The following is a 26369-nucleotide window of genomic DNA, read 5'->3' as shown; positions in this document are numbered from 1 at the left end:
CTTTATGTATCATTAATTATAATCGATTTGTTTGGAACTCGAAACAAAAATCTTAGGACTTGGTTGGGACTCGAAAAAAAATCTTAGGACTTGGTTGGGACTCGAAAAAAAATCTTAGGACTTGGTTGGGACTCGAAAAAAAATCTTAGGACTTGGTTGGGACTCGAAAAAAAAAACTTAGGACTTGGACTTGACTTGTGACTTGAGAGCAAAGACTTGAGACTCTACTCGAGACTTGAGAGCAAAGACTTGAGACTCTACTTGGACTTGCAACATAGGGACTTTCTCCCACCTCTGGTGTCAAGTAGTTAAGTGGTTAGACAACATACAGACAGCTGTCTGTTGTTAAACTAGCAGCTGTGACTGTGACAGACAGAGAAGAATAAAGTACCTCATTTTCACTTGGTTTTATTGCACTTAGGCAGAGAAACGACAAATGTAGGTAAGTGCCTGTCCAGGCCCATCTAGGGCTACCACCTCTACAAAAACCTTATCATGCTCATACCTTATATTAAGTTGTCTCAGTAACAGCTCTGTGTGTAGGTCTGCTGCAATAACATGATGTAGAACAAGACAAATCCAAACACCACCACAAGAGACACCAATAAAGGCCAAAAGTTGGAGAATGTTGTTCCTGCTGGTCAGTCACCATGCTAACAGCTCATCTGTTACATCCCAGCAGAGCAGAGGACCCAGGACTTACAGGAACATTTCACCATTTGCAACAGATCAATGTCTCTCTTATTTTATGATTCACTAATCAATACAAACATCAGAATTTTGTGGTTCCCAAACCAAGTGGTTGTCTTCTCCACAGTAATCGTATAGTCGTCCCAGTTGGACATGCCTAGAGAAGCTCCAAAGGAAGGCTCAGGAGGCATCTGAACCTGATTCCCAAATCCAAACCCGAGGTCCCTCCAAATATCCAAGAGACACCAGGAGAGTCCATAGCTGGTCTATCAACGCCCCCTAAGTTACAGCGATTCCTTTTTCCTTGAATGTAGAAAAACACACGCACAGACACACGCACACACACACACACAGTTTCGAGTTCAGATACAAGGCCGCATTGTCAGCCAGTAAGAGAACTGATGGATGATCTGCCGGACTTGGGACTGTCAGACAGACTGCTTCCTGTCTGCCCAGGTTGCTGTTCAACTACTTAACAAATGAAGCTGCACATGAGCCCCAAGGACACTTTACAACCTACCACACACACACACACAGCAGCCTTGTCAGTCTGTCATCGATCTGTCTGCATTATCTCCTATCATTCAAACAACTTACTATTTTCTGTTGTGTAGCAGTTGTTGTAATGTTTGATGTTTCTTTCATTGTCAAGTTTATGGCTAAGAAGAGAATTTTATCCCAACGAGTAAAAAACAAAAACAAAAAAAAAAGTCAGCCACAGCCTGCCACTGCACTGTCTGCAATTTCCTGCAAAGCCCTGCACAAATTCAGCAGTTCTCAAATCAGACTATAATGTAGGCCACTGCAACTTACAAAACACATGATAAAGAGTTGGATTGTATTTCAAAAAAATGTCATGAATTTAACAACACGTACTGCAAAAAATCACAACACAACGTAAGTGTTACCTGTGGTGAACCTGGCTGGGACTTGGTCAAAGTTAATCCCAGGTCAGGGTTTTAGTCAGGGTCACTCCTCCACTAGCCCCCAACCCCACTGTCACTTCTGTACTTCTGTGCTGCAAACTTACAAGTGTTCTGCAGCATGCCTATTTCCATGTGTTTTATGAAGCTGCAGTGTGTGTGTGTGTGTGTGTGTGTGTGTGTGTGTTCTGTCCAACATGACAGCTGGTTAGTTCACCACTTCGATCTATAAATGCTAATGTTTTTCTTGCTGTGAACCTTAAGCAGCTTATTCTGGTCCCGAGGGGCAACAAGCTAGTGACCCCTCCACCGACCCCTTCAACCACCCTGTGACCACACACACACACACACGCGCATGCGCGCGGCAACAGCTGAAGGCTGTTCATCACTGCCAAGGAGAGAAAGAGTTGCACTCACCAGGTTTCAATATTTACGTTGTTTTTTTATTTTATTTATCTCTGTGTTGGTTGTTTTACCATGTCCTGAGATTTAGGAGCAAAATTAATATGATTCTTATTCATTCCAACAATTAAGAATCCTCCTCTGATTGTATTCAGTTAGTTTGTTGTTCTCAAATACTATTCATCTTAGGTCACAAAGTGAAAACCACATTTGAGCCTGTTATGTCACTGGTACAGCACCTAAACCACAGAGCAACATGCACACACACACACACACGGAGCCATCTCCTCCTGTTATCTCCTCCCGACTGAACAGCCCTGACCTGCTGTTAATTCTTTATTTTGTCACAGTTTTTATTTTTAATCAGAGTCTCAAAGCACAAACTCATCCCTTCAGCAGCAGGAAGTGATGTCACCTCCACTTCAGATTCACTGTGCCAGCACTTGAACCATTGTTTACCTCTGGTTGTGAAAAACATTCACCTTCATCTTATCTAAATAAACCTTGGAGAATTTTGTTCCTGCTGGTCAGTCACCATGCTAACAGCTCAGAGGACCCAGGACTTACAGGAACATTTCACTATATTTGCAACAGATCAATTCCTCTCTTATTTTATGATTCACTGAGCATTTACAAACATTCTCCACAGTAATCGTGTATAGTCGTCCCAGTTGGACATGCCTAGAGAACCTCCAAAGGAAGGCTCAGGAGGCATCTGAACCTGATTCCCAAATCCAAACCTGAGGTCCCTCCAGGGGTCCGTTTGACAAAGCAGGTTCAACAAACTCTGAGTCTAATCCTGAACTCTGAGTTGATCCTCTCTGAGATAGGAAATTCAGAGTTCTGGGTTTCAGAACAGGTGATAACAGTTAGTTCAATCAACTCTGAGTTACGGGGAGATGAAAAGCCCCCATCAATGGAACAAAGATAATATGATTCACCAAAAAAGCCTCGCCCCTCCCACTTCTCACGGTGGAGTGACGTATGAATGCTGACGCAGAATCACGTACCCCCCCCCAAAAAAAAGAAGATTCTGTAGCAGCGGCAAATGGACGTGAGCTCTAGTTTCTTTTTCTTTTTTTTACCGTGGGACAATACGTGAGTATTAATTTAAAAAAAAGGAAATCTCTAGAGTTATTCAACATTGTCTGTTTGAGCAGGCGCAACTTCAAATGTGTGTTTGATGTTCAAGTTTGTCTCCATTATAACGTGACAGGGATGTGCGGGAGAGAGAGAGAGAAGTGCAATTTTCTAACTGCGCTCGTGTCCATGTCGTGTCGTGAGGGTTGTTGAGATAAACTGACGGTGCAGAACAACGGGAACGATCAAACAAATCCTCATTGAGAATAAAACATCCAGTTGAAGACGTCCTGTCAGACGTCCTGTCAGCCGCTGCTTTCAGTCTGCAGCTTCAGATGAAAAGGAGAAACTCAGGGTTAGTTGGAGAAAACCTTCTCCCGACCAGGTTAGGTTCACGGAGTGTGTTGCCATGGTACCTGACTCCGAGCTTCAGTTACCTCTCTTTGTGAAACGGGCTGGAGTTACTCCTCTTTCCCTGGTTTGAGTTACTTCCCTTTCTGAAACGGAAAACCCAGAGTTTGCCTCATTTCAGGGTTAACAGACTCAGAGTTTTCACTAAACCTGCTTTGTGAAACGGACCCAGATGTCCAGGCTCCTCATCTATCACTGAGTCCACACCGAGCAGAGGAAATCTCTCCTCCATCTTCACCACAACTGTCTGGTGTTTGAGATTAAAGATCAGATTTGTGGTTAACACCAGAGTACAGGTGTCACTATTGCACTCCACTGACCCCTCCATCTACACCATACTTTTCACATCAGTTCAACCTTTGGTCCTCAGAGTCACAATCAAGAACAAGTGCAGGAAAATATAGGTCAGTGTAGGCTTTCTGAGTGTCGTAAAACGCCTGATCTTTCTGGAATCAAAGGCACACAGATTCAAACCTGTTCATTTAAAGTTTCTGCAGCTGAGCAGATAAACAGACAGACTTACTTTCATGCAGGATCCATGTCCTTCCTCTCTGAAGCTCAAACTGTTGCAACACATCTTGCACACACAGAAACCTGTCCTGGGTGTTTGCAGTGTCACACTGAGCATGCTTGGATCCAGCCTCATCACAACCCTGATATGGAATGTTTTCTGTAGGATGTTTTTCTATTGAACCACAAACAGCTGTTCATGGAGTTGACAACCTCCATCGTGGCTGACAGAGGGCTGAGATACATCACCTGGAAGTCCTCTTTAGGACTACAAATGAGGGTTGGGTGGCCGCCAAAGTGGCAGCCAGAAAAGAATGGATCAGCTGTGGCCAAAACAGGACCAGTGCTTGGCGGGCGTCTGCTAGTCGTCTCCAAGTCTGTACAAGAGCCAACTGAGACACGGGCCTTCCTCATGGGGACAGAGAGCTGAACAAACAGAAGCTTCAAAATGCCAAAGTACAGATCGACTGATCCACCTGCTCCTCTCCAGTACCTTAAAATAATATCCAAGTAAAACACAGAGGAATTACCCGATTATTTTTATGGTCACATACTGTCTTCAGCAGGTATGATGATTATTGCTCTTGTCCTTATTGATCTCCTGTGTATCATCAGAAAACATAAGTACATTGCACTTAGAGAGAAAAGGTCAAAATCTGAAAACAGGAGTATGGTGCACATTTGATAAACAGAGGAAGTGGTGCAGTCGACTTTTAAGTTTTACATGTTGCTTTTATTATATTTATTGGATTCAAATAAATTTCATTAATTCCATCCACTGCATTCATTGCCAGTAAATCTTGAAATTCACAGTATTAAAGGTAGAGTCTGGAGTTTTGTTCGTTGCAGTTTGTAAGCAAAACACTGAAGAACACCTCCTGCCCCTGACAGCGGCGGTCAGGACCGCAGAGGGAAGGAAATACAGTCTGAGTGAAGCGCTGGAGCCGTGGGCCGATAGCCGACTGTCACCACTGGAACTGATTAATCCAGGTGTGTCTGACTCTGACCTCAGTAGTCACAACAATGGTCAGACACACCTGGATTAATCAGTTTGTCCAATAATCTAAGACAGGAAATAAAGGAGCTTGTTTAAATGCTCAGGAAGTAGTGGAGCTGTGCATTTTATTAACAGTGATTTACCATGGTTTGAAACACGTGCAAATCAAATAAAAATGCATCTGTACAAAATGATGAGAAATAATTTAACACTGTGCTAATGTTCAGACCGGTTCAAGACCAGCTGCAAATGGTACCAGCAACAGCAGACGAGTAAACTAAGTTAGTTTGCTTTTGTTTATGTAATAATAATAATTTAAAAGCCTAATATAAAATCAGCCCAGTGCCTGATATAAAGCTGCTGCTTCAAGCGGAGATTTTTTTTTTCCATATTGCCCGTTCATTCATCATCCCGTTACACTCTGAATCAAACAGGTGGGGGATGAGAAATCCGCAGCACTACCTGTAGTTCGCTATGATTCTTTGATCGCCGTGTCTCGTGCGGGAATGAGGCAGTCAGACTAGCAGTGACCAGCCTGTACTGCGAAGGAGGCTCAACATAGCCAGGCTTTGTGTTCATGATGCAGCTCAACAAAACCTGAAGCCCCGGTCCAAGTTAACATGGTACTACGAAGCTGGTTGTCAACTTGGTTTGTTAAGTCCGGCTCTCAGCTTCATGCTCTGTGAGCGTTCACATCAAAGGAGGCGTTTGGCATCATATTATTCTACTTCCTCACTAAATGGAGCGACAACGGGCTGATTTCAGCCAAGAATGTTTTAATGGAGAGAGAGTATGAGTGATACCAAAAAGCACGATCGCAGCCTGAAGCAACAGTGTTGCTGCAAATATGACAAGAGAGAGGAGCTGCATTTAATTTCTGACAGCTGAACATTGCGCTACTTTTAAATATGAAGCTTTAGAGCAACAACTGTTGTTTTAAACTGTGTTTTATATTGTTTTCATATATTTCACTGATCGCAATTAGAGTGTGTGTTTTATTGAAAGCGAGGCTGGGTGTGCGTATGAAAATAGGATTAAGTGGGTTTTTTAGGTGCTGTGGCTACAAGCAAATCTCATATTGTCTCTGTACAAAGACCTTTTTTAATGTGCTACTGTGATGTTGTCTATCTCAGTGCTCCTAAATCTGTTCTAGCCCCGCTAAACACTGCATACAACAGAATTTGTAGATTTGTTCTTGGATGTGCTTTCCATACACACCACTGTGCACTGTATCAAAACCTCAATCTCCCTTCCCCTGATTTGAGAAGACATATGCACTGGCTTGAATTCATATATAAAAGTTTTAACCTAAATTATCCCCCATATTTGAAACAGTATCTCTTTCGTTTTACATCAACCCACCAAGTTAGACATACCTCTCAGCTCTTTTTCACCGTTCCTAGAGTTAAAAAGGCCATCGGCAAAAGAGCCTTCAAGTTCAAAACTCCTGCTGATTGGAATAATTTACCTGCCAACATCAGATCCCTCCCTACTCTTAGTTTGTTCAAGCATGCATTGTCATCTCACTTTAAGGTTGAATGTTCATGTATTACCTGAAACACTTGACTGTTCATGGGTTGTTGAGGCCCTATTTTATTTCACCATCTCCCCATGATATGGACCTACCTACTGCCCATTTTTGAGTCCTTGATGTTATGTACAGCTACTATACCCCATAATATGATATGCATTCAAGTTAACTGCTTGTAATAGCTCACTATTTCTTGTATGCTTAGGCTGTAATGTTTGTAATGTCTGGATTATTCTTTCCAGTGTCTGTGTGTGAATGTTGCATGTATGTTGTATTTGTTATGTGTTTCTATTATTTTTTCCTTATCCTTTTTTCTTATTTTTTACTTGGGACCCCCTCGAAAACGAGGTGATACACCTCAAGGGGTTAATTCTAATAAAGAAATTTGACATAATGTGAAAACAGAGTAGACCTACTCAAGATTTGCATTTGGGCAACACATAACAGACAAAATTTATTCATGGCCACATTAAGTTAAAGAAGAAGTAAGCAGAATATTTGTGTTAATATAAGTCTTAAAGGTGCAATATGTAAGAATGTGGCCAAAAACGGTTACTGCAGTCAAATTCAAAACACAGCGATCTCATTTCATCTCCCAGCCGTAGCGGCAGCTCAGTGGACCAGACCGGAGGCTGAAATGCCACTGACGCCTCCGTGACTGGGAGAGAGGGCTAGGTGGCGCAACATGTAAACACGTAAATTCAAAACATAAACATGATTTGCAGTCTGCAAAAAAGATTTTGAATGCGAATACTCTGGCTGTACTATTGTTGTTAGTGAGTTCATCATGTTATATGAACATTATTCCTGAGTCTCTGTGACATATTAGGAGGATTTTATGGCCAGTTGCTTTAGATTTCTTACATACTGTACCTTTAAATAGTTCTATCTTCCGACAGCAATCACTTACATAGAGTGTTTGGTCTGAAACACGGGTCTGTCAGTCACTCTGCTCTGCTGTAAGCCGAGGAGAAAACTTTCCTTGTATCCTACAACCTTTATCCAATGAGGAGAGAGAACGGCATAAAGGGGCGGTCCTCTCTGTGTGTGCAGCCAAGGGATGCGCGTGAATGTGGTGACGTAGGGACGAGGGCGGGGACTGCTAACTCCATCGGCTGACAGGAAGTTAGCCAAAACCACCGGATCGCTTACTTCTGCTTTAAATGAATTTACCGATTATCCATCTGATTATCTGTCGTGCTGCGAGCGCACAACTTCTTTCGACTGACTGTATTTAAAAGTAAGTAGGCTACAGCCTAATAAATGAGTCAGATCAACGGATGAGCAGCATTGAGACGCTCAGAGAGAAAGTCAACAGCAGCGGATCAGCGCGATCTCTCCCTCTGTACAAACGCTCTGTTCTGATCCAGCTCCACTGGACTTTCAAAGTAAAGGTGACGCCAGCTGAAAATGAGTTAAATAGTGAAACAAATAGCATAAGTTACCATGGTGATCTAGCCGGGTTAAAAGAGCCACCTTTACAGGGAAGCCTGGCTTTAGACTCAACATACCTCGCTGACCCACTGGCTTCGCAGTACACCCTGAAAGAAAGAAAGAAAGAAAGAAAGTGTCCTACAGACGATACTATGATCTCTGCTTTGTTGTAGTTCTGACAAATGCTGGATCTTTACAGAACACAAGCGGATGATGCTGCATTCATGAAAACTCGGAAATACGGGACAAAGGCCGTCCCGTATTGATTCAAAACGGGACGCACTATTTAATTTACGGGTGGCAACCCGAGCCCTAACACTTGTTACCAGTCGAGGCTTTAGTTGTCGGTGTCGGTCAGGAATCGGTCTGCGGCTCCAGCGCTTCACTCAGACTGTATTTCTTTTTCTTTGTGGTCCTGGCTGCTGCTGCTGCTGAGAGAGAGATGTGCTAGCACAGCTAGCAGCCCTGAGCCTCCTACTCTGCTGCATGTAGCTTCACCTGAGCTCCGTCATTGGCTGGAGAGAAAACACGATATAATACCGTATAATGCTGTGTTCACATGGAGTCTGGTAGACGGTAAACGATAAATGCGGAACGGACGGAACGGTAAAAACAAACAAACGGTCGGACAGCACGACACAACTGCTGGACGCGTGACATGTTGCTATACATATATAGCAATATACTCGTACTCATACGTCACGTTCGGTTGAGGATACCGTCGCGGCAGACAGCAAAAGTTGAAATATTTGAACTCAGGACGCCTTTTGGCATTGCCGTCCACTGTATTTTTTTTTATTAGGACAAGAGGTTAATAACCACTTGGCGTTCAGGTTAGCACGTCCTTTTTATGGGTGAGTGAGTGCACATCCGTTACACTTAGATAAGACTTTCTTTCATGGTTGGTCAAAGTGGAAATAATCTTTTCTCTCCTTAATTTATCATGGAAATAAATAAGGAGTAATAAGGAACATGCGACACTTCAAGACTCATGGTGAGCGAGGAGGAGGAGAAACCAGAGAGAGGAAGACCAAAGGGCATGGAAATAAAGAGAGAGAAAGGTCTTAAACAAAGAGAGGGAGAGAGATGGAGGTGTTTGACATGGCCGACCCGTGTCAAAATAAATCACAGGCAGCAAAGTGTTTTAAAATGTCGGCCTGCTGCTGAGAGGAGCAGGCGCTCGTGATTTACTGCAACAAGGTTGGTTTTTAATCATCAGCAGATCTGAGTCACATTTATGTTTTTGCTGTTGGAGGAATGAGTGTAGACCAACCAGTGCAACACACACACCACTGATCTCCTCTGTCCAGGACTCAGCATCAAGACTACATCTCCTGTCAGCCCTGTGCCCTTTAGCTGCACATGCACATCTATGCTTACATATTATCCATGGTTATAAAAGAGGCTGCAACTAATTCAAATTATTTGACAATACATTTAAAAAAAAAAAATCATGAAACATTGGTTGGTGAAACATCAGCAAACTACAAAATGTCCATAACCAGTGTGACAGTGTTTTTGTCCCACAGTCCAGCCATATGGAAAAGAAAAACAAAACAAATATCACAATGAGTGAATAGATTCAATATGTGCCATTTAGTGCACATATTAATATGAAGCAGGTCCAGTGTGTTGCGCCCTGTCTATTACATGAGCATTTTTTACTATTTCTATTATTATCTGTTATTAGGTATAGTCCAACGTCTATTTTCACGATTTATTTTGAATCATTAAACTAATTTTTGATTTTTGTTTCCTTTCTACTGTATTGTGCAGAATATCACTTATTACTTAGGACAGTACATCTGTTTGCTTTTTTGCCTGCAAAACAAAATATTTTGTACAAATTTTGTTTTTTAAAATAAAATCTTTTCTTCTCCCATTATTACTGGTGCTCTAACTTTAATGTCTCTCAGTTACATTGGTAATGATGCAGTATATTAACATAAAGTACATAAAGGTCTTGATTCTGTCAGTCTGTCTGATGCTATGTCTGTGGTCTGTGACCAGTCAGTGTCAGAGTCTATGCTATTTTCTTTAAGCTTCACAGTTGTCACCATTGTCAAAACTATTAGTTTCTTCCTCTTGCGTTTATTCTGAGTGACACCAGGTGTTGAAGGTAAAACAGATGGAAGAGGAGGAGGAGGAGGTTGTGGTTGCTTTTAAAGGAGGTCTAGTGACTCCATGTGTCTCTGATAAATCATGAGACCTCGAAGCAGACGCACTGTCTCCAAGGTCAGCTGGCCACACAGCCAGTGGCCGACCTGCACCACTGTATGTGTCTGGGTGTGTGTGTGTGTGTGTGTGTGTGTGTGTGTGTGTGTGTGTGTGTGTTCCTTTAAATCTTCGTGATTTACAGGAAGACACATGTTGAGCTTCAAAAAATATTACAATGTATTAGGCAAGGCAAGGCAATTTTATTTGTATAGCCCATTTTTACAGTTTGTCTCAAAGGGCTTTACATAGCATGTTACTGCTGTGCATATTTCTGTTTTGCCCATAAAACCAATGAGGGGAATACAGAGGTACTAGAGGGATCACCACACCCTGACTGACCCCTTAGAATAACATTCAAAGCAGGAACACAAAGTAATCTAGTGTATTTATAGTGGACGCGACTCCTCACACCAAACTGCGGACAGTTACGGTCTGTTTGACTCAGCTGAGTTCAACTCTTCTTATGTAATATCAAAATGTTGTTTTCATGTTGCCCGATGTGGGACCAAACCGGGCCGCCTGCTGCGAGGACCGCAGCCTCAACACATGGGGCGGCTGCTCCACCAACGGAGCCAAACACCGTGACCGCCCCCAAATGTTGTTTTCTTTTAAAGGGATAGTTCACCCAAAATTGAAATTTCACTCATTATATACTCACCCTCATGTGGACTAAGGGCTGGGAGAAGTTTCAGAGTAGAGTTGTCACGATACCAAAATGAGTAACCACGGTACTATACCAGACAAAGTATCACGGTTCCGGGTAATATCACGATACTGCAACCTTTTTTTTTTATGAACTGCAATGTATTTGTACAAGTAAAAGACACACCAAAATTACATCCAAATACCTCCAGTGCATGACTCGTATGTAATACTGGTGAAGTAGGAATTAGACTGAAACAAATATTTTCACAAAAAAAAATTAAATAACAAATAAATGCTACGCCGAATTTATATGGTTGAGAAATAAACAACCATTCAGCCCTTGTCCACATTAGATTTATGTTGAAATAATCAACTTAGGTGAAAAACAAATCCCTTAACTTTTTAAAAAATCTATTTGACAATAATGCTTCTTCTCCAACATAATAATGATTAGAGGAAAAGGTGGATACAATGAACAGGAACTGATTCCCTGTGAAAACTATATTTTGATGCATTTTCTAGGTTTTTTAAAGCAGGTGAGGTTTTCCTTTAACTCTTTATCCTCAGCCTGTGAGAGTGTGAAGCATACAGCCTGATATTAGCCAATGAGAAAATAAACAGAGCTAAATTAATTAAGTGCCACTGACGAGGACACCGCGGCAGACTCGCCGCTGGTCGTCATGGCTCCACTGTTTCAAGTGTGTTGTCTCGGTTTGTGAAGCCGTGTGCGCGTCTGGGCGAGACAGAACTTTAGCTCAGTATGTGTATGTGTAGCGAGTTTCTATGGAAGCGGAGCTGTCTCAGCTGTCTTCATCAAGTCCATGCTTGCCGGATGATTGAACAGCAGAACACAATCCAATGTGATGATGACGGGCGGACCCAGCGTGTGGCAATAAACCATCAACACACACACACACACACACACACACACACACAAACAGCCAATCATTCAACAGCTAATGAATAGTTAGGTTGCAGTGGGTGCACCAGCTGCTTACTAATACACATGCACAGTACACATGCAGGGAGTAGCTTGTTGCTAAACAGAGACATGGAGGCATGATTAGGACAGATATGAGGAGAAGTGAGAGGTGGAAGGAGAGTGGGAGAGATAATCAGTGTTTGGCTTCTTCCTGCACTGAAAAACTGGCACCGTAGTAGTAATCCAACGTAACATGACCTCGTGTAGAATTTCTAGTATAGTAGGAACCGTTATGTTTTGGCACCGCGGGGTACCGTGGCTACCGTGGGTATCGTGCAACTCTATTTCAGAGTTATCTGTGGTATACTCTGAGTTACAGCGCAAGCGGCGATGGCAGTGCATGTCCATATAACGGTTGCAAATGGATACCAACTGTCTTCGTAACAAAAAGACACACCAAAAAAAACCAAATACCTCCATGCTGCAATGTATGTCGTTCTTGTATTGAAGCCCTGAAATGCGAAATTGTCACAAAAAAAAATTAAATAAGTCTATATTTCAAGCTTGTTTGCTACGCCGAGACCCCCTGTAACTCAGAGAAGCCACAGAGGACTCTGAAACTTATGAGCAGTTTAAAGGTGTCCACTAGGGGCAGTAATGGTATGAGTGCAATTTTGGGTGAACTATCCCTTTAACTCCTGGAAACAAAGTTTGACATGTTACTGAAGTTTTTTTTCCCCCAGTTATGTTTAATGATTAATGTAAAGGTGGATCATGTTCAGGGTCAGTCCCTATGAACATGTGAAGTTGCAGGGAAATCGGACAAAGGTTTATGCAAAGCACTTCCGGTTTTCCACACCACATGAGCGACACCCCTGTGAGAGTGTGAAGCAGACTCCCTGGAACCTGCAAGTTTCATGATGATGGAGCTCAAAACAAAAGCCATCAAAAAGCCAACTGTATTTTAGAGTCCCAGGAAGTAAAGACCCATTCCACTGGGCCTGTTGTTGATGGTGACGCTGGTCGTCATGGCTCCACTGTTTCTATGGTTACAGCTGGAATGAAGTTGATGGGGCAGCACTAGGTGGGGGCGCTATGAACAGGTGAAACATCAGTATGTGTGTGTATGTGTATGTGTATGTGTATGTGTATGTCTGTATTCTACATTTCAATGATTTTGTGATGATTGAGAAGCAGACACATCCAATGTGATTGATGACTCTGACCTGCACCTCTGAGGCAATAAACCATCAACACACACACACACACACACACACACACACACACACACACAGTCACACAACCCACTAATGAAAAGATGGAGGAATATTCTGTCACCAGCTGCTTACTAATACACATGCACAGACACACACTCATACACACAGGGCAGTCAGCTTGTTGCTAAACACAGACATGGAGGCATGATTTATGCCCACAGATACTTGAGGAGAAGTGAGAGGTGGACATGTCACCGAGTGGGTAGAGATAAATCAGTGTTTGGCTTCTTCCTGCACTGAAAATCCCCAACACCTGATGTCATACCAACATAACATGACCTCTGACCTGCACTAAGACTGTACACTGGTCTAAGCTCTGCATCTTGCTCTTCACACAGTTTCATCACAGCTTGGTGGAAGTTTGGAAATAACCTGTGTCAGCATCACTGTAGTAGTAATAATAATAATAATAATAATAATGGTTTACATTTATATAGCGCTTTTCTACTGATACCCGATACCCAAAGCACGTACAGAAACCATTATTCATTCATACCACATTCACACCGCTGCTGTCCTCCTGGGGCAGACTGACAGAAGAGTGGCTGCCCCTCCGACCACCACCATGATCATTCATACACATTTACACGGGGCAAGTTGGGTAAGGTGTCTTGCCCAAGGACACTACGACAGAGACTGGGAGAGAGTGGGATTCGACACGACAACCTGCAGGGCAGAGGATGTTGTTACGATGCCATGTAAAGCCCTTTGAGACAAACTGTTTGTAAAAACGGGCTATACAAATAAAATTGCCTTGCCTTGCCTTGCCTCTACCCCCTGAGCCACTGCTCAAACAACATGTGATTTTTGGTGTCACAGCGGGAACATCAGATCAGGTCAGATCCTCCTCCTGTCGTTAAATGCTTTCTTCATCAAATCTGATACTAAATGTAATGAAAACCAGACGAAAATGTAGAAACTTAGCTCTCTTGTGTCTTTCCATGTATTAATGTAAGATTTTTTTTCTTCAGTTTTTTTGTTGTTGTTGTTGTTGCAAATTTTCCAGTGGAGAATCATTTTTCTCCCTCTCATAGGTCAGAGTTAGAAATAAATAAGTGCATTAACCTATTTGTTGTGTGTTTGACGAATGTTACTATAACATAACAGGGGGCATTGTTGCCATCTTGGCATCGCCTGATGTGAGACCCGTGTGGAGCAGATTTTAGAGCGTGGTGGTATGTGGCATGTATACGCTCAGGCAGCTGTTAATCTGCTGTTAAAGAAGTCATGTCATCAACTACACAAAGCCTTAATAAAGAGGTGAGTTTGTAAACAGTCATAGAGGAGGAAATGGATTGACCAAATCTCTTTTGTACCAGGCTGTAAACATGTTTGTTTCTGCTGGCAAGTCAGACATTTTAATATGGAGGACTGACTCACAGTTGGAGACATCCTCTACTGATCTGTAGAGGGACTGCAGCTTTTAGCTTCAGTGTTGGCTTCATTTTGAAGCTTGGAAGTTGACACTTGGTTTTCAATAATATTGGAATAATAATATTTTCTACGACGACAGAGAACAACATTGTATAGTATTATATCAGTTTATCTGCACTGGTGAGCGAACTGATCCATTGTCTCAAAGAAAAACTAATGTTTTACAGGAAAGATATTAGTGGAAGCTTTTTTAATGCATATCACATGATACTGTTGTGATTTTAACATTTATCCTAACTATGAACACTATCTTGAGGGGGAGTTGCACCTAGAAAATAAGGACAATAACATGCAATTCATCAGATATCATCTCCCTCAGTCACTGCGGCTGAGCTCCTGCCTCCCACGTCGCCTCCTTTTGCCACGAGTCATCATGATTTTTAAGATGTTTCTCGTCGTGTTGCATTATTTTGTGTTTCCCATCTTTGTGACTGCAGCTCTGACAGTTCCGGCAGCAGCTCTCCGGCCTCTTTGTTCCTCTGTAAGCTGCCTTATGTCGCCTTGAACACTCACTTAAGAGAAACGTTGACTGTCAGACCTCTATTAGAGCTGACACATGCTGCTCTTTGGTATTTTACTTTCTCTGACTCACCAATGAAGCTGCCCTCAGAGCTGTTTCTGAACAATATCACAGATTTTTTTTAATCTGAGTCCAGTGAACAATGTCTCTACTTTTGATCTGACATTTATACTTTCACCAGAAAGTACAAATCAGGCAGTGTTTCCTTTGCTGAGCACATGTACATTACTACCGATTGCAAAAAATGTCCACATTCGCAAGAGTCACAGTGGTTTCATAAGAAAACACACCTTTCAGTACAGAATTTATGCTAGAAATATAGCCAATGGAATTCATACGGAAAGAACAGCTAGAGGAAAGCCATAAATGTGTGTTTTTCATTGAATAACAAGAATATTTCCATGAATCACTGTCCACCTGTGTTAAAGTATTAAAGGACAATTCCAGGCGAATTCAACTCGGGGGTGTATTTTCATATCATTTTAGGTCTAAAAGAAGGAATCTGAAGATTTTCAGTTTAATTGCTCCTGTTTTGCGGTAGTTGTGTCTGTCCCCGCATCGCCACGGCAGCGATGAATGGGAGTGGATGTAAGTTCCGCTGTTTAGGCTGTTTACAGCCCTCAAAGCCGCAATTTTTTTCCACAGACAGCGTCAGATGGAGACTCAAACATGCATTGAGAAGTTTATTTACTTCAAGCAAGCCGACATGCTTGTAAAACTAGATCTAATTCAAAGTCTCCCGGAGTCTCGCGCGAGACCCAGTTGCTGTGCGCGGTGTGTTCAGGAGCAGTGGGAAAGCTACCATTTGTGTCATAAACACAGGAATATCAACTCTTTACTTGCTTCAAGTAAAAAACACTTATCGGCGCATGTTTGAGTAGCCACCTGACGCTGTCTGTGGAAAAAAATGTACACTTGAAGCAAGTCAAGAGTTGATATTCCTGTGTTTATGACACAAACGGGAGCTCCCACTGCACCTGAACAGACCAGCACTGCAACTTCGGGCTCACGCGAGACTCCGGGAGACTTTGAATTAGATCTAGTTTCACAAACATGTCGGCTTGCTTGAAGTAAATAAACTTCTCGGTGCATGTTTGAGTAGCCATCTGATGCTGTCTGTGGAAAAAAATTGCGTCTTTGAGGGAAGTAAACAGCCTAAACAGCGGAACTTACATCCACTCCCATTCATTGCTGCCGTGGCGATGCGGAGACAGACGCAACTACCGCAAAACAGGAGCGATTAAACTGAAAATCTTCAGATTCCTTCTTTTAGACCTAAAATAATAGGAAAATACACCCCCGAGTTGAATTCGCCTGGAATTGTCCTTTAAGAATATTTTAAACAGTATCTCTGAGAGATATATCCTGCATTTGACACCTACTAAATTTATATGTAAATAGAATGGTCAAACGTAAAGTAAGTAAATGAAAATATGGAAAACAAATTAATTACAATATAATATCACCACATTATAAACAAAATGAATGAAATGACAATATATCCTTCCTTTGTATCCATGGGGATTTTGATCCATTGCTCTGACCCACAGTAGACAGTCATACACTAAATTATCATTATTGTATTATTCTGACAATACAACAAGGTTTGCAGGGAAGGCAGTTGATTTCCAACCAAATATTATCTTAAAATTATTACAAACACACACACACACACACACACACACACACACACACACACACACTGAAAGATCAATGAATTCACCATGACAGATTCCACCCTCATATTTTCCAACTGTCAATTTCGAATTCAGGATTAAAAAATGACTGTGGTTCCTTCACTTGTATCATGACGAGGTTGAATGTGAAAAACAGCTGTGTTGACATCTCCACAGATTCGGACAGTAAAATGGTGGCGAGTGGGAGCAAAAGCGTCACTTTGAAGAGTCGGTGCTGCTCGAACAGAGGAATAACAGATAATTAAGCTGTCAGCGCTCTGGGCTCAGCACTGAGAGGAGCAGAGGATCACTGAGATTAAAGCAGCAGAGCAGCACATCCGTCCATCCTGACTCAGCTGCTGGGTGACACTGCTGAGCCACCACCTCCACTCTGAACCTTCAGCTCAGGTGATCTACCAGCAGAACTGGGCCAAGCCAGGAGAACCAAAGCTAAACACAACCACTCACCCATTGGTTCTTCACTTACTACAAGAGGTTTATATGTTGCAAGAGTTCTCTGTCCAACAGAAACAATCTGATCTGACCCAACAACCTCAGATTATCACTTTACAGCAACAGGTAGGGGGTAAATTATGACCATGCCCTCACCCTAAAGATTTATTTCAATTGAAATATTCCTTTGACAAGTGGAGCTCTGCTCTCATGTGTCATGTGTTGTATTAATCTGGAAAACACATGGTCTTTAATTAATTAATTTAATTAAAATCACAATTTATATATCACAATGAATTTTTTGAAAAACAAAAAACATTTAGCCATAAACCAGTTTAATTAAGCCAGGTACAGTATTATCGGGTTCAGGACTTGGGTCCAAGGTTTAAGCTTTGGTAAATAATTCAGGAACTAACTTCCATTTTGTGTATTTCTGATGTGTATTATATTTGTGTATTGTGTATTTTAAGAGAGAAAAATAATCACATTGTCAATGCTGATGTTTAAAAGTTTGTGGGAAAGCCCCAACCACCAGCAGGAGTCCCAGACCTTGGTTTATTGCAAAGAAAGCAGCATAGCTACCATCATCACTTTGTGAATCAGACAGACAGTCTACAGTCAGTCTACAGACAGTCTACAGACAGTCTACAGTCTACAGATAGTCCACAGACAGCCTACAGACAGACTACAGACAGTCTACAGACAGTCCACAGTCTACAGATAGTCCACAGACAGTCTACAGACAGTCCACAGGCAGCCCACAGTCTACAGACAGACACAGTCTACAGACAGTCCACAGTCCACAGACAGTCTACAGACAGTCTACAGACAGTCCACAGGCAGCCCACAGTCTACAGACAGTCTGACTCTACAGTCTACAGACAGTCCACAGTCCACAGACAGTCTACAGACAGTCTACAGACAGTCTACAGACAGACACGGTCTACAGGCAGTCTACACAGACAGCCCACAGTCTACAGACAGACACAGTCTACAGACAGCCCACAGTCTACAGACAGTCTACAGACAGACACAGTCTACAGACAGTCTACAGGCAGTCTACAGACAGTCCACAGTCTACAGATAGTCCACAGACAGTCTATAGGCAGTCTACAGACAGTCCACAGTCTACAGACAGTCCACAGACAGCCTACAGACAGCCTAAAGTCTACAGATAGTCCACAGACAGCCTAGAGACAGCCTAAAATCTACAGATAGTCCACAGACAGTCTACAGACAGATCACAGACAGTCTACAGTCAGTCTACAGACAGTCTACAGTCAGTCTACAGTCCGTCTACAGTCAGTCTACATGCAGTCTACAGACAGTCTACATACAGTCTATAGACAGTCTACAGACAGTCTATAGTCAGTCTACAGGCAGTTTACACTCAGTCTACAGCCAGTCTACAGTCTACAGACAGTCTACAGTCAGTCTACACTCTACAGGCAGTCTACAGACAGTCTATAGTCAGTCTACAGTCAGTCTACACTCTACAGGCAGTCTACAGACAGTCTACAGGCAGTCTACAGACAGTCTATAGTCAGTCTACAGTCTATAGGCAGTCTACACTCAGTCTACAGACAGTCTACAGTAGGGCTGTCAATCTTCCCCCCAAATCAGGTTTGAATTTCTAACCCATCTTATGTTAAATATTCAAATAATATTTGAATATTTAATATTAATATATTCATATATAATATTCACGACACAGCAGAACGATCCTGCATAGGAGCTGTCCATGGTTACTTAACCAAAAGTCTCTTGAAGTGTTAAACAAAGAGAACTATGGAAAAATACATAAGTTATCTTAACGTGAACCATATGTTGCTGTAAAAAAAAAAAAAAAAAAAAAGGATCGTTGATTCGGTGGAAACCCGACTTCACAGGCGGGGGCGCCCCCCGCCTCGCAGGGGCTGCGGGGTAGACTATACAGCCCAGAGTAGTGGTGCAACATCCATGATCAGCACACAAGTGGTCCGCGGATCGATCAATTAAAAAAAAAAAAGGTGTGCGTGTGGGGACACATACGCGCACCGTGGCAGCCGAATGAACGGGCAATTAAAAAAACTGCTCATATATTTGAAGCTGCAGCTTTACCTTGTGCACAACAACAACTGCATTTTGTTTTATCAACATGTGTACTACTCTGAACTTCGCGACGCACTACGTTAATTTGCCTCGTTAAAAACGTTCGAACGTCAGTTTCCACCTTCGAATGTTCTCATTTTGACTAACATTCGAATTGTATTTGAATAGCGAAGTTCGTTCTAGTCTAGTCTACAGTCTACAGACAGTCTACAGGCAGTCTACAGACAGACTACAGTCAGTCTACAGACAGTCTACAGGCAGTCTACAGGCAGTCTACTCGGGGTGTCACGATTCTCCAAATCCTCGATTCGATTTGATTTTCGATTTTAGGGTCACGATTCAATTCGATTCTCGATTTTTTTTCTTTTTCTTACAGCACAGACGCCTATGCTATTTTCAGACTAGTCTAGTCTACGATCATTGGTTTTATTCATCAAATTTTGTACAGTAAATCTTATTTCAAAAGATGGGATACATATAAGTGATGCAATTTCCATAATGTATCACATTAGGCACTAATGGTCACATTTAAATAATTTATTTACAATATAAAGGTAACATGCCCCCAAAAATCATGATCCAGGTGCCAAAATTGCCCCCAAGGTTTTGAAACAAATATATTTATATCTGTACAGTGTACATTATCATAATTTTATTTTCATTAATTTACCGTCATGTCTCATTATTCTCCTGATGTATAATATAATGTAAACGAGATTGCGCTGATACACGAGAGTCATGTGACAGACAGCGGGGCAGAGCTGCAGCTGCTGTGCTGCCATGGACCTGATGATCAGGTCCGATCAGACTGGCGGTGGCCCACAGTCAATCAGTCCCGGATCCTCCGCCATCGATCCCCCAAAGCCCCCGCAAATAATACATCGACAAAAAGTGGCAAGTTGCACCTTTTCGTCGGCTTATTATTTGCGGGTTTTTTTTTTTTTAATCTTATAACGTCACTGCAACATGCGGCTCTCAGTGCTTGTGTAGTTAGAGCTGTGTCTCCCTCCTGTTCCCCAGGTAGGAGGGGGACAGTAGCCCACCAGGGCTGGGTGATAAAACGCTATAAATTGTGAAATAACTTTTCTTCGATAGAAATATGAGACGTGGTCGATAGTTTTCATTCATCCATGTTTTGGCAAATAGCCAATGATATTGAGAGTTCCGCTGCGCCGAACCAATCATGTGGCTGGAATAGAGCCATGTGCATTTGTTTGGGTTGCTGCAGACGTGCACATCAGCTGACACCGCCGTAATTTCGATCGATTTCGATAAAAAATCGAAATCGTGACACTCCTACAGTCTACAGACAATCTATAGTCAGTCTACAGTCTATAGGCAGTCTACACTCAGTCTACAGTCTATAGGCAGTCTACAGTACACTCAGTCTACAGACAATCTACAGTCAGTCTACGAGCAGTTTACAGACAGTCTACAATCAGTTTACAGTCTACAGTCAGTCTACAGGCAGTCTACAGGCAGTCTACAGACAGTCTACAGTCTACAGACAATTTACAGTTAGTCTACAGTCAGTCTACAGTCTACACTCAGTCTGCAGACGATCTACAGTCAGTCTACGAGCAGTTTACAGACAGTCTACAATCAGTTTACAGTCTACAGTCAGTCTACAGACAGTCTACAGTCAGTCTACAGTCTACAGGCAGTCTACAGATAGTCTACAGTCTACAGACAATTTACAGTTAGTCTACAGTCAGTTTACAGTCTACACTCAGTCTACAGACAATCTACAGTCAGTCTACGAGCAGTTTACAGACAGTCTACAATCAGTTTACAGTCTACACTCAGTCTACAGACAATCTACACTCAGTCTACGAGCAGTTTACAGTCTACAATCAGTTTACAGTCTACAGTCAGTCTACAGACAGTCTACAGGCAGTCTACAGACAGTCTACAGTTAGTCTACAGTCAGTCTACAGTCTACAGACAGTCTACAGTCAGTCTACAGACAGTCTACAGGCAGTCTACAGTCAGTCTACACTCTACAGGCAGTCTGCAGACACTCTACAGACAGTCTACAGTATTTAGACAATCTACAGACTGTCTACAGTCAGTCTACAGACAGTCTACAGGCAGTCTGCAGACAGTCTACAGTCAGTCTACAGTCTAAAGACAGTTTACAGACAGTCTATAGATACTCTACAGACAGTCTACAGGCAGTGTACAGACAGTCTATAGTCAGTCTACAGACAGTCTATAGATACTCTACAGACAGTCTACAGTTAGTCTACAGAGAGTCTACAGGCAGTCTATAGATACTCTACAGACAGTCTACAGGCAGTCTACAGACAGTCTATAGATACTCTACAGACAGTCTACAGGCAGTCTACAGACAGTCTATAGATACTCTACAGACAGTCTACAGGCAGTCTACAGACAGTCATGGCTTGGTTAGGTTTAGGAAAAGCTGGTGATTGGGATTCTTTGTTGTTTCACTTTAATTTAATAATTATATGAAAAGAGTTAACTTTGTGAAATGTTAACAGATTATAGAACAATGAACTAAAACTTTCTAAAACATGGACTTTGGTTCTGTCATAATTACAACAAGGTTACTTCTGTAACCTGCTGCACAGACCACCTGTGAGTTCAGTCTCAAACTTTCTTTTCTTGTTTAAGTGATGGTCTCTTTTCATGTAAACCTTTGTTATAAATACAGATGATATTACTCAGTATCTGGAAAGATTCCTGTTGTGGTTCATGCTCGACTCAGTTCTCCTATCTATATATTCCCTTTTGATCTTCTGAGAATCAGGACTCTCCCATCTGACAGGATACAACATGGAGTTTTGTCTTTCATGGGAGTCAATGGCCATGAACACACAGCAGAAACACAAAACAGAGATGAATGCAAAGCAAACGCTGAGAATTGATTGTCAGGGCTCGGGCGGATTTTTTAAGCTAAAGAATAAAAGCCTTGGAGCCGTTCTCAGGTTTCATATCGTGCCTTTACTGCACAAAGGACGCTGGTTTCAGCTGCAGGACTGATGTCAGAGCTGAAAGCCGCGGTGCTTCTCCGTCAAACAGCAGCTCGTGTTGTCTCAGTGCCCGACACAGGAAAGGTCAGGCCTGCTGCTCCGACACTGAACAAACAGCACAACACCATGAGGGGCTTTTCGGCTGCGCGGACACACACACACACACACACACACACACAGAAACACACTTCGAGAAGCATCCAGGCACACATATATCACCGACACTCAAATGGACACACAAACACACCAAATGCGGGTTTGGACACCCATGGGCTCACGTAGGCACACACGCCCACACACACACGCACACACACTGTTCCTACTCACGCACACTCACACAAATGTAATGCATGTGAGGCAGGCGGTGCAGCGCTGGGACACCTGTTGTTGGGCTGTATCAGAACGGTGTTGAGGTGTTGACACAGCAGCTACAGGCCGTTTGTTGGAGCACTGAAGACCATTTCACCATCTCCTTTACTGCACCTGGAACCTGGAACCACACCCAGTGCACCAACCATTCCATTAGTACACCCTCACATTTCTGCAGCAAGGGAGGAGCTTGACCTCCAGATTCTAGATCCTCGCTGGTGCTCAATACGGTCTCAATACAACTCTCAGTACAACAAAGTGTGTGTGTGTGTGTGTGTGTGTGTGTGTGTGTGTGTGTGTGTGTGTGTGTGTGTGTGTGTGTGTGATTGCATTGTTTAGCGCATCACGGACAGTTTTTGCCAAATGAATCACACATATATTTCGAGGTAGAATCTTTATCCAAACCTTGCACTCCTCTTCTGCATCACTGGATTCTTAAACATCATCTCAGGATTAACAAAGTGTCTTTCTATCTATCTATCTATCTATCTATCTATCTATCTATCTATCTATCTATCTATCTATCTATCTATCTATCTATCTATCTATCTATCTATCTATCTATCTTTTGGATTTTTATATTTGAAGCCATGTTGTTGTCAACATGTCATGAGCAGCAGCAGCAGCTCATTATCATAATTTTGATGATTTCATTTTAAATGATAAAATTTAAATTAAGTGAAAGCAGCACTACTTCCTTTTCTACCTAGTTTCCTTCTGTTTTCTTTCTTCCTTCCTACCCATCTTACCTCCAGCCTGTGGAGCTGTACAGGTGTTAATACAACTTTAAAACATGATTACTGCTTAATACTCCCACCAGAAGAGGGGTCAGAGGTCACAACATAAGCTACAAGACTGTCATCTTCAAGCTTGCTCAAGGACACTTCTCTGAGGTGGGGGAGGGGTGGAGGCCCAGATGTAGCTACCATGTTCTCTGTCAAGCCAACTCATCTCACCTCATCTGGCGTATAATTTACAGAGCTAATGTTTCCTTAGTACAACTTGGTCCATTTCTGTTCTCCATCTCATCTTCATCAGGTTTGTTGTTTAACAAGTATCCATCACGTGATGGTCGTTTGGTTTCTACCTGTAAAACAGCAATCATCTAAACACAGCACTGATATCTATGTTCCAAAAGGATGAAGGGTGGCAGGTCATCAGGCAACTCCAGTGATCACAGCCACAGGTCTGACTGACTTCATATTGAGCTCAAACCCACAGAAATTCTGAATCGATCAGCAAGAAATAAGACAACTCCCAAATTAACGGCTTCTTTTGTTGTAATTAAAATAAAAAATGTACATCTACAAATACAAGAATTAATTAAAAAATAAACAAATGACATGACACAAAATGAACACTTATTGTGCTATTTCCCTATGTGGATGATATAGTTTTATAGGAGATTACTCAGTGAGGCAGTGAGAATCTTTTGTGGATTATGACACATGGTCACTTCATTATCCTATAGTGGAAAGAATAAAACGTCCCTAAAACCCCCCTAAAAAAAAGTCTTGCCGCGACTCCAGCTGTTGCAAAAGCACCATGGGGGCCCAAAAGCACCATGAGAATATAATAACAAATAAAGAGTGAAAATAACTATGGTAAATAAATTATTGATTAAATTCAGACACCTGACATAAGTAAGAATGTTCTAACTGTGATTTCTGGTAATAATGTGATATGAAAGTACTGAGGCTCCACTGACGCACTTCAGCTCCCAGCAGAAATATTTCTGATAAACTGGAGGAATATTACTGTTGTTGCAAAAATATTTGCACAACCAGCAGCTTCAGCCCCAAATGTGTCTTCACTCACAGAAACAGACCCACACGGTTAATTAATGTAAAGTGATGGCACTGCTCGGTTTGGCACGCATGAGAAGGAGCGCCGTTACAAAGAAACAGAGGAAATCGAGCCTCTGGAGGACGAAGCGACTTTAAACAGGGACGGAGAGGAGAGGAGGCTCCGAAGCCCTTTAGATTTATCTTAAGAACGGGACTCAAGTCAAGAGAATCTACTGTTGTTGTTGTTGTTGTTGTTTTTCTCACTGTTTTCATTTATAGATAATGTGCATAAATAAGAGTTTTATTCACTTTTCGTGAATTTGCTGAAGTCATAATTTCCTATGGTGTTTAACTTCAAAGTTCTGTCGGGATATTTGAGTAATCTGATTTTTCTGGTTGACAGAGGATTTGTGCTCGGTGTCAGACTCCAAAGGTCAAAGTTCACTAATGAGCATATGATATTTTTCAAACATCCACAACAAAAAGAAGCTCATGGACTCACATGTGAAACTCCTGCGTTAAAAGCTGCGGGTCTGGATGTCGCTGTGCCGGTCACACCATCACCGCTGCGCCGCGTGCCGTTCACAGCTGCCAAATCCCATCCGAAGAGGAGGCGCAAAGTGGCCGATCCATGAGCGCACACCTCTTACTAAGAACAAACCTCTCCGTGGTCAAAGGAATAATAGGATGTGGTTGTTTAAATCCAGAGAGTTATGGTGAGTGTGAAATGAATGCGCAGCCAGTGTCCCCCCCAGCAGGGAGCAGGCTGTAGCGCTTCTGCCGAGCTAGGGAGGGGGAAGTGCGCACTGGGCTGCCTCACTCCGTCTGCTCCGCTTCCTCCGGCATCTTCACAACTTCAGCCGCTTTAATCCATGTGACAGCGGCTCCACTATTCCCTGTCTCCATCTGAGATCCCGGGAAACAGACTCCTCACCTAGGGAACAAGCTTTTAATTTCTCCAACCTTTCAGGTGAGATGATTAACAGGACCGCGCGCCCCCCCTAAAAAAAAGTCTTGCCGCGACTCCAGCTGTTGCTTTTTAATGTTTTGTTTAGTTTTTTTCTGTTTGAGAGATGAAGTAAAGGCGGGAATGAGCGAAGTTTTCCCGTCAGGCTGGAGTGTTTCGCTGCGTTTGTGAGTGTGGGTAGGTCGGTAGGCTGACCGGCCCAACTCCCATCATCCTCCGCTTGATCTCACTGCACGCGGACACGGAGAGAGAGAGAGAGAGAGAGAGGAGCGCGCGGACGGGGGGGGGTTCTATCGCGAGGTTGCGGCCAAAGTCCCGTTTGTCTCGGAAACACGCGCACAAATAGTCTATCTTTGCATGTATTCCCGCAAATATGAGTTACATGTGCTCACGCACGCGCACGCACACATTACATGGCCAAAAGTATGTGGACACCTTTCATCCACTTTCTTCTGTCTGTCTTTCCTGGTTTGGGAAACTTAACATTCCAAACTTCCCTTACTGATAAAGAAAATGTGTTTCTGACTCTGTGACTGTATTACAGTGAGAGTGTTGAGCCTGTGAAGAGAAAAAATAAGATACCGTAGGACAACAATAACCAAACCAACATGACAGGAATAAACCCCATCATCTGCATTAGGCCTAGCCCACACAGACTGAACTGTGTGTAGTTATTTGTCCTGGTCAACCATTGTCCTGATCCAGATCCACCTTTATTATTTATTCATTCATTCATTTTGGTTTGGTGTAGTTTAATTTTTTTTTTTTTTTTTAATTTGACAAACAGGGCAGTCATAAAGAAATTCCCAAACTGACATCTAACAACGTGAAGGTCCAGGGCTCTGGCCTAATGGGGACATAAGGATTTGGCCACAACATCTCTGCTGAGACACAGTGACAGAAATCATTTCCCAGCATGCAGCTGCTTCTAGTGAAGGAGGTGTATGAGAGTCTCCCCCTTGTGTCTGATATGAATAACTGGATAACCTGAAACACTAAAGCTGTTCTTTGTTTTGCAGGGGCATACTGTAATATTA

At 42.5% G+C, this 26369-nt stretch overlaps 1 protein-coding gene across 1 annotated transcript in view; it reads right to left on the bottom strand.

Annotated features, from left to right (window-relative positions):
* Window positions 1-25521, bottom strand: part of LOC146967037 (sodium channel protein type 5 subunit alpha-like) — a 468832-nt gene extending 443311 nt beyond the window's left edge. The window contains exon 1 of the mRNA XM_085763726.1: window positions 24868-25521. The gene's annotated coding sequence lies outside the window, so the exon portion shown is untranslated. The remainder of the gene's footprint in view (window positions 1-24867) is intronic.
* Window positions 25522-26369: the final 848 nt, after the last annotated feature.

This window comes from Trachurus japonicus, chromosome 20 (genome assembly GCF_045865225.1).
Source record: "Trachurus japonicus isolate A0001 chromosome 20, Traja_1.0".
NCBI classification, from domain to species: domain Eukaryota; kingdom Metazoa; phylum Chordata; class Actinopteri; order Carangiformes; family Carangidae; genus Trachurus; species Trachurus japonicus.
Note: the sequence above shows the minus strand (reverse complement) of the source record. Positions and strands in the feature narration are given on the sequence as shown.